Raw genomic sequence first — 15,297 nt, forward strand, 5'->3', positions numbered from 1 at the left:
TGAAGCTTTCCCAGACTGCATTCATTGCTCGCACTCATTAGCTTTCTTTATATATCTCCTGTAGCTCCCTTGTTCTCATTTTGCCTTGAGCTATGGTTACTTATGTACCTCTGTATTCTCAGGGAGATTGTGAATCCTTGAAGAGCAAGGGCCACATTTTCTATTTCCCTCTAGCACTTACTTCCATGCCATTTATGTAAAAGGCATTCAGAAAAAAAGTCTGTGAAAGAATGAACTGTCCCCATTATTGCCTTTGAGTTTCCCAATGGACTGTATGTCCTTTCACAAGCTATCTGTCACTCATTCCCAGTCTCACCTTCCAATGCAGTCATGCCTTTTTGGAATCCCTGTGCATCAACCAGCCCAGACCCTGGTGTGCGCTCACATTTCCTTGTCTTTATCTTCTTGGACCTTCTGTCTAATGTCACCTTCTTCCTTATCTATCTAGCAAACTCCTAGTCATCCTTCAAAGCCCAGGTCAAATATCTCTGAAACTCCATAGGCTTTCTCACCACATCAGGACAGGATTAATTACTCCCACATCTGATTTTCATCAGCACTTAAGACATTCTGGCATTAAAGCTCCAAGAATGAGGGCATATATATTGAACTGTGCTCAGATTACAGGCTTGAATAATACCTACGCTATTCAAGGTGCATAGTAGGAGCTTAGTAATTAGTTATTAAAACCAAACCAGTTGTTCCCAGCTCTTTGTTCATGATACAGTCTCAGAGAGAAATCCACTGGGCAGCAACTCAGGCTTTCATACCAAGCTTGCTGAAGCAGAGATCCTTTGGTGAGTAAATAGGATGTGCGTAGGCTTGAGTGGGCTGATGCCCCTGAAACCTTATTTCTCTTTGTGTAGTGCTCTGTGTGCAAATGGCTAAAACAAGAAGGAAGGGAGTGAAGGAGGGAGTGAGGGAGGGAGGGAGACAGGAGGAAGGAAGGGAGGAAGGGAGGAAAGGAGGGACTTGTGAGAGTAAGAAGAATCAAATTATTCAAGCCTGTAATCTGAGCACAGTTCAATATATATGCCCTCACTCTTAGAGCTTTAATGCCAGAATGTCATAGACCAAGCTCATAATTTAGTTTACGGCTGATCTTTATAGTAATAAAAAAAAAATCTCAAAAGAAGCTGCCTGGCACCATTCGCTGAAGACGTTTTTTTTAATACAGTCAAATGATTCATAATTATAAAGGGTGAGTGTACCGTGTTTGCTCTCTGTAGTGGTTATGCTGAGACTCATTAAGCACTTTCTGCATCCAAGAGTCCTGTTTTATGTAAACAAGACCTCTGAGGAAGATATAGATGGGTAATAAAGATGAAAGGAAATGAAGTATATTAATGCAAGGACAAATTAATAACGGCCTTTCTATCCTCTACCGGGGAAATCAGTCGCTGTGGAATAATTGCACTTTTCAAGGCAAAAGGGAACAAAAGTCCAGACAAAGCAATAGACAGAGGAAAGATGAAATGGAACAGGGTTCCAGGGTCAAACTTCTGTATGAAGATAGTCTGCACTTCGGGAATCTGTCATCTTGGTGTGCAGCCAGGGCTCTGGTGGGACCTGCAGAGGGCTTTTTAACTTGGCCACAAATGAAATCATCCTCCGCACTTTGTCATGGTCACCAGGGCACGTAGAAGCTATGTTAGGGGATGGGAGAGGAACTAAGAGGGACGGAGGAGAATATGAGTGGTGAGATGACAGGGAAATGGAAAAAGAAAGAGAGATTGGATCAACAGAATTACCATGTTGTTTCTCTTCACATAAACTAGTGGGAGCCTGTGTGTTGTTGAGATGTGATTGAAATGAATACAGTGTTGATGAAACAAAGCTCAGCTAAAACAGGTGGAGCTGTTTTTATATCAGCAATCGACTGTCTGAATTCCTAGACAAGTAAGTCAGCTGAACTGTCTCTGATTGACCAGTGCCTACACAAGTCACTGCCGTGTGCAGAGTGCAGCACACCAGAGCTACTTGTGGGATCCCCAGCTCTTTACCTGGCTCAGGCTCACTTGTCCAGAATTGGCAGCAGGACACCCCCAAAGGCTGAATACCAGGAAGTGTTCCCCAACCAGGTTGACCTGTTCTCTTCATCTTCAGGCCTCCGTCCAGCCCTGGCCTAGGGTCACTTGCTGCCTACTCGTCTTAAAGTCTTCAGCATTACATGTGTCTGGTCCAGCCAGCCACTGAGGGTGCAAGCCTTAAGGAGGCACCAGTCTCAGGGGCCCACTATATACATGCATGCCCCCGAGAATAAGTGCCTCCTTAAATTTTGCACCTGGGAGCCTCCCTTGCCTCTTCCTAGATGCTGACTGTGCCCTGAAGATAGAAGGTCTAATCTCTGCAGCTAGGGACTTCCCAGGTGACTCAGTGGCAAAAGAACCTGCCTGTCAAGCAGGAGACCTGTGTTCGATCCCTTGGTCTAGAAGATCCCCAGGAGAGGAAATGACACCCACTCCAGTATTCTTGCCTGAGAAATCCCATGGATAGAAGAACCAGGTGGGCTACAGTCCATGGGTCACAAAGAGTTGGACACGACTGAGCACGCATGCACTGCAGAGAGATTGATGCTTTGCTATTTCAAATCCTGAAAGATGATGCTGTGAAAGTGCTGCACTCAATATTCCAGCAAATTTGGAAAACTCAGCAGTGGTCACAGGACTGGAAAAGGTCAGTTTTCATTCCAATCTCAAAGAAAGGCAATGCCAAAGAATGCTCAAACTACCGCACAATTGCACTCATCTCACATGCAAGTAAAATGATGCTCAAAATTCTCCAAGCCAGGCTTCCACAAAACGTGAATAGTGAACTTCCTGATGTTCAAGCTGGTTTTTGAAAAGGCAGAGGAACCAGAGATCAAATTGCCAACATCCGCTGGATCATGGAAAAAGCAAGAGAGTTCCAGAAAAACATCTACTTCTGCTTTATTGACTATGCCAAAGCCTTTGACTGTGTGGATCACAATAAACTGTGGAAAATTCTTTAAGAGATGGGAATACCAGACCACCTGACCTGCCTCTTGAGAAATCTGTATGCAGATAAGGAAGCAACAGTTAGAACTGGACATGGAACAACAGACTGGTTCCAAATAGGAAAAGGAATTCGTCAAGGCTGTATATTATCACCCTGATTATTTAACTTTTATGCAGAGTACATCATGAGAAACGCTGGGCTGGAAGAAGCACAAGCTAGAATCAAGATTGCCGGGAGAAATATCAATAACCTCAGATATGCAGATGACACCACCCTTATGGCAGAAAGTGAAGAGGAACTAAAAAGCCCCTGGATGAAAGTGAAAGTAGGGAGTGAAAAAGTTGTCTTAAAGCTCAACATTCAGAAAACAAAGATCATGGCATCTGGTCCCATCACTTCATGGGAAATAGATGGGGAAACAGTGGAAATAGTGTCAGACTTTATTTTTCTGGGCTCCAAAATCACTGCAGATGGTGACTGCAGCCATGAAATTAAAAGACGCTTACTCCTTGGAAGGAAAGTTATGACCAACCTAGATAGCATATTCAAAAGCAGAGACATTACTTTGCCAACAAAGGTTTGTCTAGTCAAGGCTATGGTTTTTCCTGTGGTCATGTATGGATGTGAGAGTTGGACTGTGAAGAAGGCTGAGCACTGAAGAATTGATGCTTTTGAACTGTGGTGTTGGAGAAGACTCTTGAGAGTCCCTTGGACTGCAAGGAGATCCAACCAGTCCATCCTAAAGGAGATCAGCCCTGGGATTTCTTTGGAGGGAATAATGCTAAAGCTGAAACTCCAGTACTTTGGCCACCTCATGCAAAGAGTTGACTCATTGGAAAAGACTCTGATGCTGGGAGGGATTGGGGGCAGGAGGAGAAGGGGACAACAGAGGAAGAGATGGCTGGATGGCATCACTGACTCGACGGACATGGGTCTGGGTGAACTCCGGGAGTTGGTGATGGACAGGGAGGCCTGGCATGCTGTGATTCATGGGATTGTGAAGAGTCGGACACGACTGAGCGACTGAACTGAACTGAAAAAAATCTCATAGCCAAGTCTCTCATTTAGCTTGATCGCTCTTTTCATTTCTGTTTTTCTCAGCAAAAACTTCTCTTTCTTTTGCAGCTTAGTTAAAAAAACCTGGAGACCAGAAAGCGTGCTTGGTGTTTTAAAGCACATAGTGACGGGACCACCTTTTATGATGTTGCTCAGAGATGGCTTGACTAACATCAGGGAGCCATCCTGACTTGAGCCATGATCCCAGGGACTCAGGGACCACTGCCCCTCGGGCTGCTTTAGGAGGGCCGCGGACTTGGTTTAACACTCTGCTGTCACCTCCTTGATGTCCTTTAATAGTTTTTAACAAAGGGCCCTGCATTTTTATTTTGCACTGAGTCCCACCTGGTCCTGGCTCCACTTAACAGAATAGATAATATCTGGTAGGTTAAACACCCACTGGCCCTTAAAACCCTTCCTGACCATTCCTGGAATAGGCACAATTCCTTAAAACAGCCTACAAAGTCCTGGTTTGTTGGACCTTAGTCCACCTATGTGACCTTATGTTGTGATACTTTCCTTCCTGCTATCTTCACTCTAGCCTTCTTGAGGTCCTCGACTGTACCACATCCGCCTTTGCACCAGCTGTTTCCACTGCCTGGAATATTCTTTCCAAGCCCCACCTCCACCCCTGAATCAAACCCCTATTATTTGTCCTTTAGTTCTAAGCATAGACCTTAATTCCTCAGGGAAGCTTCCCCTGGCCTGCCAGGCTAGATTGAGCCTCACCGGGTGCATTCTCACAGTGCTCCTTTATCACAATTTATAATATAACCTGTGTGATCATCTGATTAATGTCTCTGTTTCCATGTAACTCTGTGTTAGGCAGGGAAGTGGTTTGTTTTGTTCACTCTTGGGGTTTTCCAGACGTAGCCCAGTGCCCTGCACTTAGCAGGCACACAGTAATAGCTGTGAAGTCCTGTCTGCAGATGTGTGTGGGGAGAAGTGGGGAGAAGGTGGAGAAGTGGGGAGGTGGGCTGTGGGGAAAGACAGCCTCTGGAAAGAACAGGAGCAGGACTAGGTGCCTTTGGCCTGTGCCTCCCAGACTCACATAGTGGGTACCCCGATCTGAAGCTAACTCAGCTCCAAACTAGACTTTAGTGAAGGGAAATGGTGAATGAATAAATTGTAATCACATTGAATTCAATTCCCTAATGGTCAAACTTGAGATCTCAATAATTAGAGAAAAAGATACTGTTAGACAATTCTAATGAGCACAAGAGCTTTTGGTTTTAGGTATGGTCTGTTAAGTATTTTAATAGTTTGGATTTTCATCTCATTTCTTCCTCCTCTATTTAGTGGTACACTTCCCTTTGGTGGTTTTATTCCCTTTGATAGATTTGTAAAAGCATTATATATATGTTTTTCCCCAACTCTCTGGTGTACCTCATTTTGTCTCCTTGCTTCCTTTATCTTTTTTCTTGCAAGCCACTGAAAGTCATGTGCTCTTCTTTGATTTTCTTCTATGCATCCACATTTCTGTACTGTAAATTTTTTGTGATCTTTGAAATATCCCCACAAGGTCAAAGTAACGGCCACTTGTTTCTTTGTTAGGAAAAATACAGTCAAGACTCTCTCTTGGTTGTCGGACATCCAACTTTCTTTCAACCCCTCATCCCCATCCTCGCCCCCAACATCATATCCACTCAGGTCCTCCATACTCCTTATTTTGCTTCCAAAAAATAGTGTGACTTTCCACTACTTTGCTATGTGACGGAGACTTTGTTCTTTCTTTTATTATTATTATTCCTATTTTCTTCTAACAAGAGAAAAAAGACAGAGAAATGGTAACTTTGTTGAGCAACTCTTCAGTTGCCTAAAGATGGAGTGTTAGAATAAAAATGTCCCTGTAAGCCTGATATGACAATCCTTGCCCCATCCCCATGCCTGTGGCAGGATAGCAACCCTAGGACTGTGCCCACTGAGCCCAGCTCACCACCTCATTCTCAGCTGGGAGCTCCAGGCAGACACTCCTAAGTCTTAAAAGTCCTAAATCTAAATCACATACCATAAACTTCACCCATTTAGAGTATAAAATTCAATAGTGTTTGATATATTCACAGAGTTGTGCAACCATCACCACAATCAGTCTTAGAACATTTTCATTACCCCAAGAAGAAACTCGGCACCCCCAGCTCTCATCACCCAACTCCCCCATTCCCCAGCCAGCATGAAGCTACTTTCAGTTTCTATAGGTTTACACATTCTGGACATTTCCAAATTAACGAAATCATACAGTAAAAACCAACAACAACGTAGAAGCTTCTCTAAGAATATATTTTCCACAGCTTTGCAATCCATCAGTCATTGGTGTCACTGAAATTCTTAGTGTCTATGACAAGGAACTTTCTTATGCCACGGAGCCCCGGTCAACTTGGAACAGCCAGGAACACAGGTGATGACATCACAAATTTGATTTAAATCTATTTTGATCGAGATATTAGCTAAATGATGGTTTAGGGAAAAAAGTCAAAATTTAGTGGAAACACCTAATTTTGGATGACTTTGGGTCTGAATAAAAAGGATGGGCTAGGCATTAATGTGGAGAAGGAAATGGCAACCCATTCCAGTATTCTTGCCTAGAGAATCCCGTGGACAGAGGAGCTTGGTGGGCTGCTGTCTATGGGGTCACACAGAGTCGGACACGACTGAAGCAACTTAGCATGCATTGGAGAAGGAAATGACAACCCACTCCAGTATTTTTGCCTGGAGAATCCTAGGGACAGAGGAACCTGGTGGGCTGCTGTCTATGGGGTCACACAGAGTTGAACACGACTGAAGCAACTTTAGCAGCAGCAGGCATTAATGGGTCTTACTTGGAATCCAGAATATTTTGCCACTCAGCAAGGTGGTGGAATGCTTCTTTTTACTTTCATTGATATGGTGGCCTATGAGGAGAGACCTGAAGAAGGTGAGGATGGAGCCGTGCAGATGTCTTGGGAAAGGGCGCACCAAGCCGAGGGATCAGGAAGTGCAAAGACCCCGAGGATGGAATGTCCTTGATGTGGTTGGGGAATCCAAGAGCAGTGTGGCTGAAGAGGAAAGGCCAATGGGGAGAGTGCTAGGAAATGAGTCGGAGCGCGCCTCAGGCCAGATCATGCAGGGCTTCCGAGGTCCTGGTAGGACGCTTCGAGGATCCCTTGGACGGATGCACATAAATCTCTCACGGACGTGCCTGGCACATAGTCGGCGCTCGGTGGAATTGCTGTCAACATCATCTCTCTATGATCGTGTCCTGCTTACCTTTATATTCCTTGAATTGAACTTAAGTCCTAGTATATATATACTATGTACTCAGTACTTGTTTATTGAACTAAGCATATACATCCTTAGTTCTTTCATTGTTGTGTGTGTGGATTTTGTTTTGTTTTAGAGAGCAGCAAACTCTGAGACCCTTGTCTGCACCCGTTTCAGAGGTTAATAAGCTCTCGGAGAAGAAAGAACCACATCTGTTTTAGTAATCTCTTCTTGTGCCCAGTCCAGCCCGGTTGTGCTGTGGGCTTGTGATGTGGTCTACCACAAACTTGCCCTTGTTCCTTTCCAGGACCACCACTCTATAGACTGTGTCGTCAGAATGCTCTGTGCCCCTAAAGAGAATGATTTTGTAATACTCTCATAGCCTCATTCCTGGTGCCTAACCAGGACTTCTTCATATTATCTTCCATTAAAGATTTAGTTAGTCGTTTTCAAATTCACCTTTACCAAACATCGATCTCTGATCTCTGCTCAGAGGAGGTGCCTAGGTCGCCAGTTTCTTTCCACAAAGAGAAGGACAATCACAGGTACTTGCTGCTGCTGCTGCTGCTAAGTCGCTTCAGTTGTGTCCGACTCTGTGCGACCCCATAGACGGCAGCTCACCAGGCTTCCCCGTCCCTGGGATTCTCCAGGCAAGAACACTGGAGTGGGTTGCCATTTCCTTCTCCCACAAGTACTTGAGGAACTATTAAACATCGTGATGAAGGTGAAAGTGGAGAGTGAAAAAGTTGGCTTAAAGCTCAACATTCAGAAAACGAAGATCATGGCATCTGGTCCCATCACTTCATGGGAAATAGATGGGGAAACAGTGGAAACAGTGTCAGACTTTATTTTTCTGGGCTCCAAAATCACTGCAGATGGTGACTGCAGCCATGAAATTAAAAGATGCTTACTTCTTGGAAGGAAAGTTATGACCAACCTAGATAGCATATTCAAAAGCAGAGACATTACTTTGTCAACAAAGGTCCGTCTAGTCAAGGCTATGGTTTTTCCTGTGGTCATGTATGGATGTGAGAGTTGGACTATGAAGAAGGCTGAGTGCTGAAGAATTGATGCTTTTGAACTGTGGTGTTGGAGAAGACGCTTGAGAGTCCCTTGGACTGCAAGGAGATCCAACCAGTCCATTCTGAAGGAGATCAGCCCTGGGATTTCTTTGGAGGGAATGATGCTAAAGCTGAAACTCCAGTACTTTGGCCACCTCATGCGAAGAGTTGACTCATTGGAAAAGACTCTGATGCTGGGAGGGATTGGGGGCAAGAGGAGAAGGGGATGACAGAGGAAGAGATGGCTGGATGGCATCACTGACTTGATGGACATGAGTCTGAGTGAACTCCGGGAGTTGGTGATTGACCGGGAGGCCTGGTGTGCTGCAGCTCATGGGGTCGCAAAGAGTCAGACACGACTGAGCGACTGATCTGATCTGATCTGATCTGACTGTGCACAGTTGGGTGGAAGGTGGCCCCCAATATAAGTTAAGCTCATATTTTGGGCTGTTTTGAATATATAAACTTTTAAGTCATTTTTTTGGCCAACTTGAATATATAAATTTGGGGATATAATTAAAACAGGCTATTTGCCTAATTATGGTTTATTAATCTTACACATACATATTTAACATTATATGCATAAAATATTAATTTAGAAATATCGCTTCTTTTTACTTACACATTTCATGAAGCAATTTTATTCACATTCTTCATGGGCAACTTTGGTATTAGTGTAGTTTTCTTCATAGAGCCATCTTTTTATTCCTCCAATACGGTTTTCAGAGCATATTCTGTCAATTTTGAAATTCAGAACTGATGTTGTCATTATAAATTTTCTTGTAAGCCTGTTTAGTTAATAACAGTTTTCCCCCACAATCTTTTCAAAGATATATATCTGTGATCTTATAATACAATCATTTAAATGATGTTTTAAAAATCTTTTTCAAAATAAAATCAAACACCTTGCACTCATTAGGATGGCTGCTATCAAAAAAAAAGCAAAAGAAGCCATAAAATAACAAATGTTAGGGAAGATGTGGTTCCAATTTCTAATTGTAAGTCTTGGTAGGAATACAAAATGGTACAGATGATGTGGGAAACAGCATGGTAGTTCCTCAAAAAGTTAAAGATAAAATTACCATATGATCCAGCAATTCCACTCCTGGGTATACACCCAAAAACATTGAAAGCAGGATCACAAAGAGAAATTTGTACACCCATGTTCATAGCAGCATTATTCAAAATAGCCAAAAGGTACAGGCAACCCAAATATCCATTGATGGATAAAGGGATAAACAAATGTGGTGTATGTAGTAGTATGTATATACTACTACTACTATGTCGCTTCAGTCGTGTCCGACTCTGTGCGACCCCAGACAGCAGCCCACCAGGCTCCCCCATCTCTGGGATTCTCCAGGCAAGAACCCTGGAGTGGGTTGCCATTTCCTTCTCCAATGCATGAAAGTGAAAAGTGAAAGTGAAGTTGCTCAGTCATGTCTGACTCTTCGGGACCCAATGGACTGCAGCCTACCAGGCTCCTCCGTCCATGGGATTTTCCAGGCAAGAGTATTGGTCTACAAGGTGCACTCATTATAGCATGTGTTAGAATGTCCTTCCTTTTTAAGACATAATAATGTTCCATTGTGTGTGTATATATATATATATACATGCATATATATATGTATATATGTGTGTATTTATACATACATATGTGTATATATATATGTATATATGGGACATAATAATGTTCCATTGTGTGTGTGTATATATATATATATACATGTATATATATATGTATATATGTGTGTATTTATACATACATATGTGTATATATATATGTATATATGGGACATAATAATGTTCCATTGTGTGTGTATATATATATATATATACATGTATATATATATGTATATATGTGTGTATTTATACATACATATGTGTATATATATATGTATATATGGGACATAATAATGTTCCATTGTGTGTGTGTATATATATACATGTATATATATGTGTGTATTTATATATATGTATAAATATATGTATACATATATTTACATACATATAAATACATACATATATATGTATAAATACACACATATATATATACACACACAATGGAACATTATTATGTCTTAAAAAGGAAGGACATTCTAACACATGCTATAATGAGTGCACCTTGTAGACCAGTCACAAAAGGACACGAGGCACTTAGAATAGACAGACAGAATCGTGGTTGCCAGGGGCTGGAGAAAGGGGAAAGAGAAGTTATGATTTAAAAGATCCCAGGATTTCAGTTTTATGAGACAAAAGTTGTTCTGGAGACGGGTGGTTGCACAGCAGTGTAGATATGCTTAATGCTACTGTACTGTACACTTAAAATGGTGAAGATGGTAAGCTCCACATTATGTGTATTTCACCACAACTAAATACATAAAAATAAAATGAAGCAAGATAAAATGAACATTTACAATTGTGGGCTCGACCTCTTCTGAACAGCTACTAGATCTGTTTTAACATTTTCTTTTGTAAATTTATTTATTTATTTTAATTGGAGGCTAATTACTTTACAATATTGTGGTGGTTTTTTCCCATACATTCACATGAATCACCCATGGGTGTACATGCGTCCCCTATCCTGAAGCCCCCTCCTACATCCCTAATTTTTTAATTAAAAAAAAAAAACTTGATCCTGCCAGGTAAACCGCAAAAACACCCGAAGTAGGCAGTGGTGAAGGTCTGTTCAGGTGAATGTGTTTTTCTCGCAAAACATTTTATTGCTCAAAATACAGTAAAGAGCTCCCTATAAGTTGAGAGAACTTCCAACGACTTCAATAAGTGCTTTCTTTTTAGAAGAATAATTTTTTGAACAAATAAAAGCACCTATTATAATTGGGTCTGTATGGTAAATAGAAAATGTGTAGTAGAACCGGACAAAATTACCTCTACTTAACTGTTTTTCTATATAATGTCAAGTTCATATGTCAAGTTCATATGTTCAACCAAATCTAATTATTTTTCGGTGGCACCATAAATTAGAAAATGTATTTAAGTATGGTACTAGTCTTGGATATTTATTCCATGGTTTAAAATTTAGATTCCTACATACAGATGGCTAACAAACGCATGAAAAGATGCTCAACATCACTCATTATCAGAGAAATGCATATCAAAACCACAATTAGGTACCATCTCATGCCAGTCAGAATGGCTGCCATCAAAAAATCTACAAACAATAAATGCTGGAGAGGGTGTGGAGAAAAAGGAACACTCTTACACTGTTTGTGGGAATGCAAACTAATACAGCCACTAATCTTCACAAGCCAGATAATCACGATGGTGTTAGAGCTCACCTAGAGCCAGACATCCTGGAATGTGAAGTCAAGTGGGCCTTAGAAAGCATCACTACGAACAAAGCTAGTGGAGGTGATGGAATTCCGGTTGAACTATTCCAAATCCTGAAAGATGATGCTGTGAAAGTGCTGCACTCAATATGCCAGCAAATTTGGAAAACTCAGCAGTGGCCACAGGGCTGGAAAAGGTCAGTTTTCATTCCAATCCCAAAGAAAGGCAATGCCAAAGAATGCTCAAACTACTGCACAATTGCACTCATCTCACATGCTAGTAAAGTAATGCTCAAAATTCTCCAAGCCAGGCTTCAGCAATACGTGAACCATGAACTTCCAGATGTTCAAGCTGGTTTTAGAAAAGGCAGAGGAACCAGAGATCAAATTGCCAACATCCCCTGGATCATGGAAAAAGCAAGAGAGTTCCAGAAAAACATCTATTTCTGCTTTATTGACTATGCCAAAGCCTTTGACTGTGTGGATCACAATAAACTGTGGAAAATCCTGAAAGAGATGGGCATACCAGACCACCTGACCTGCCTCTTGAGTAACCTGTATGTAGGTCAGGAAGCAACATTTAGAACTGGACATGGAACAACAGACTGGTTCCAAATAGGAAAAGGAGTACGTCAAGGCTGTATATTGTCACCCTGCTTGTTTAACTTATATGCAGAGTACATCATGAGAAACACTGGGCTGGAAGAAGCACAAGCTAGAATCAAGATTGCCGGGAGAAATATCAATAACCTCAGATATGCAGATGACACCACCCTTATGGCAGAAAGTGAAGAGGAACTAAAAAGCCTCTTGATGAAAGTGAAAGAGGAGAGTGAAAAAGTTGGCTTACAGCTCAACATTCAGAAAACTAAGACCATGGCATCTGGTCCCATCACTTCATGGCAGATAGATGGGGAAACAGTGGAAACAGTGGCTGACTTTATTTTTTTGGGCTCCAAAATCACTGCAGATGGTGATTGCAGCCATGAAATTAAAAGACGCTTACTCCTTGGAAGGAAAGTTATGACCAACCTAGATAGCATATTCAAAAGCAGAGACATTACTTTGTCAACAAAGGTCCGTCTAGTCAAGGCTATGGTTTTTCCTGTGGTCATGTATGGATGTGAGAGTTGGACTGTGAAGAAAGCTGAGTGCCGAAGAATTGATGCTTTTGAACTGTGGTGTTGGAGAAGACTCTTGAGAGTCCCTTGGACTGCAAGGAGGTCCAACCAGTCCATCCTAAAGGAGATCAGTCCTGGGTGTTCATTGGAAGGAATGATGCTAAAGCTGAAACTCCAATACTTTGGCCACCTCATGTGAAGAGTTGACTCATTGGAAAAGACCCTGATGCTGGGAGGGATTGGGAGCAGGAGGAGAAGGGGACGACAGAGGATGAGATGGCTGGATGGTATCACTGACTCGATGGACATGAGTTTGAGTGAACTCCGGGAGTTGGTGACGGACAGGGAGGCCTGGCATGCTGTGATTCATGGGGTCGCTAAGAGTCGGACATGACTGAGCGACTGAACTGAACTGAACTGAACAGCCACTATGGAGAACAGTGTGGAGATTCCTTAAAAAACTGGAAATAGAACTGCCATATTATCCAGCAGTCCCAATGCTGGGCATACACATGGAGGAAACAAGAATTTAAAGAGACACGTGTATCCCAATGTTCATAGCAGCACTGTTTACAATAGCCAGGGCATGGAAGCAACCTAGATGTCTATCGGCAGACGAACAGATAAGAAAGCTGTGTACATATACACAAAGGAATATTACTCAGCTATTAAAAGGATGCATTTGAATCAGTTCTAATGAGGTGGATGAAACTGGAGCCTATTATACAGAGTAAAGTAAGTCAGAAAGAAAAACACCAATACAGTATATTAATGCATATATATGGAGTTTTGAAAGATGGTAACAACAAACATATATGCAAGACAGCAAAAGAGACACAGATATAAAGAACAGACTTTTAGACTCTGTGGGAGAAGGCGAGGGTGGGATGATTTGAGGGAATAGCATTGAAACATGTATAATATCATATGTGAAATAGATTGCCAGTCAGGTTCAATGCATGAGACAGGGGGCTCAGGGCTGGTGCACTGGGATGACCTAGAGGGATGGGATGGGGAGGGAAGTGGGAGGGGGGGTTCAGGATGGAGGACACATGTACACCTGTGGTGGATTCATGTCAATGTAATGCAAAACCACTACAATATTATAAAGTAATTAGCCTCCAATTAAAATAAATTTTTTAAATGGAAAAAATAAGTAAAATTTAGACTTCTATGCATGCATGCTCAGTTGCTCAGTCATGTCTGACTATTTGCGACCCCACAGACTGCAGCCCACCAGACTCCTCTGTCCATGGGATATTTTCAGGCAAGAATACTGGAATGGGTTGCCATTAGACTTCTATAGCCAGATTATAAGTTGCTTTTGATTATAAACCATGTATTGCTAAAAATCTCCTTCCATAGTCTCTAGAGGAAGCAACTGAAGCTCAAAGTTTGTTAATTCCTTAAAAATAAAAAGAAATCATAACAGAGTATATCCGATAGACAGAATTTCATATAGATGTAAAAATTGTTTGAAATATATTACCTTTGACCAAAGAGTGAAAATTAAAAGACTGACATCACTTTCAACATTAATTCTTTGAAAAGGGCTCCAACCTGAGGATTTTTTTTTTTAACTTTCTGCTTGTGATTCAAGGACATAGTGGGGGAAATGTGGCGCAAAATGCCCCGTGTATAAAAGTCACTTACACTTTCTTTGGTGGATAATCACTTCCACTGATGAATAATCACCTTCATTTTGAGTTTATTTTTTTATTTCTTTTTGGAAAAAAAAAAGAGGTCAAACCTATAGAGAATGTGAAAAATAGTACTTTACCTAAACTCACCAGTTATTCATATTTGTCATATTCTCTCTCTAAATATATATGTATATATATACACATACACAAACATTTTTATATATGTATATATTTTATGTATGTGAATATAAACATATATATATATACATGTATAAACATTTCTTTTTTATATGTGGACATTTATTTCCAGACCATTTTAAAGTAAGTTGCAGATATATGACATTTCACCTCTAAATACATCAGCACACTTCTTCTAAGAACAAAGGCATTCTGTAGCCAAAACACCATTATCACAAACAAGTAATAAAATAATGACAGAGGATGAGATGGCTGGATGGCATCACTGACTCGATGGACGTGAGTCTGAGTGAACTCCAGGAGTTGGTGATGGACAGGGAGGCCTGGCGTGCTGCGATTCACGGGGTCGCAAAGAGTCGGACACGACTGAGCGACTGAACTAACTAACTAATATTATCTAATATATAGTCCATATTCAAGTTTGCTCAATTAAAAATATACCTGATAACCCTTTTAAAAATCTAGGATCCCCTCAAATATCCCTCACTACATTTAGTGGTCATGCCATTTTAGTTAACTTTGAATTTATTTTTTCTTTTATAGCAGTGACATTGTGAGCGTCTAATCCAGCATTTTGGACTTGGCTTGCTAACAGTCCAGGTGAAACTTTGGTAAGAATATTACACAGGTGAGGATGTCTTCCTTGGCAACACATCAGGAAGCCCTTAATGGTGGTTGGGTGTTAGTCTTGATCACTTGTTTAAGGTATTTTGTG

The 15,297-nt window shown here is 41.4% G+C and overlaps 1 long non-coding RNA gene across 1 annotated transcript in view; it reads left to right on the forward strand.

Annotated features, from left to right (window-relative positions):
• LOC129657591 (uncharacterized) overlaps nt 1–15,297 on the forward strand; it is a 47,121-nt gene that overhangs the window by 19,327 nt on the left and 12,497 nt on the right. The window contains exon 3 of the long non-coding RNA XR_008716866.1: nt 15,126–15,210. This is a non-coding gene — a long non-coding RNA (uncharacterized LOC129657591). The remainder of the gene's footprint in view (nt 1–15,125; nt 15,211–15,297) is intronic.

Source organism: Bubalus kerabau, chromosome 7 (genome assembly GCF_029407905.1).
Source record: "Bubalus kerabau isolate K-KA32 ecotype Philippines breed swamp buffalo chromosome 7, PCC_UOA_SB_1v2, whole genome shotgun sequence".
Lineage (NCBI taxonomy): Eukaryota > Metazoa > Chordata > Mammalia > Artiodactyla > Bovidae > Bubalus > Bubalus kerabau.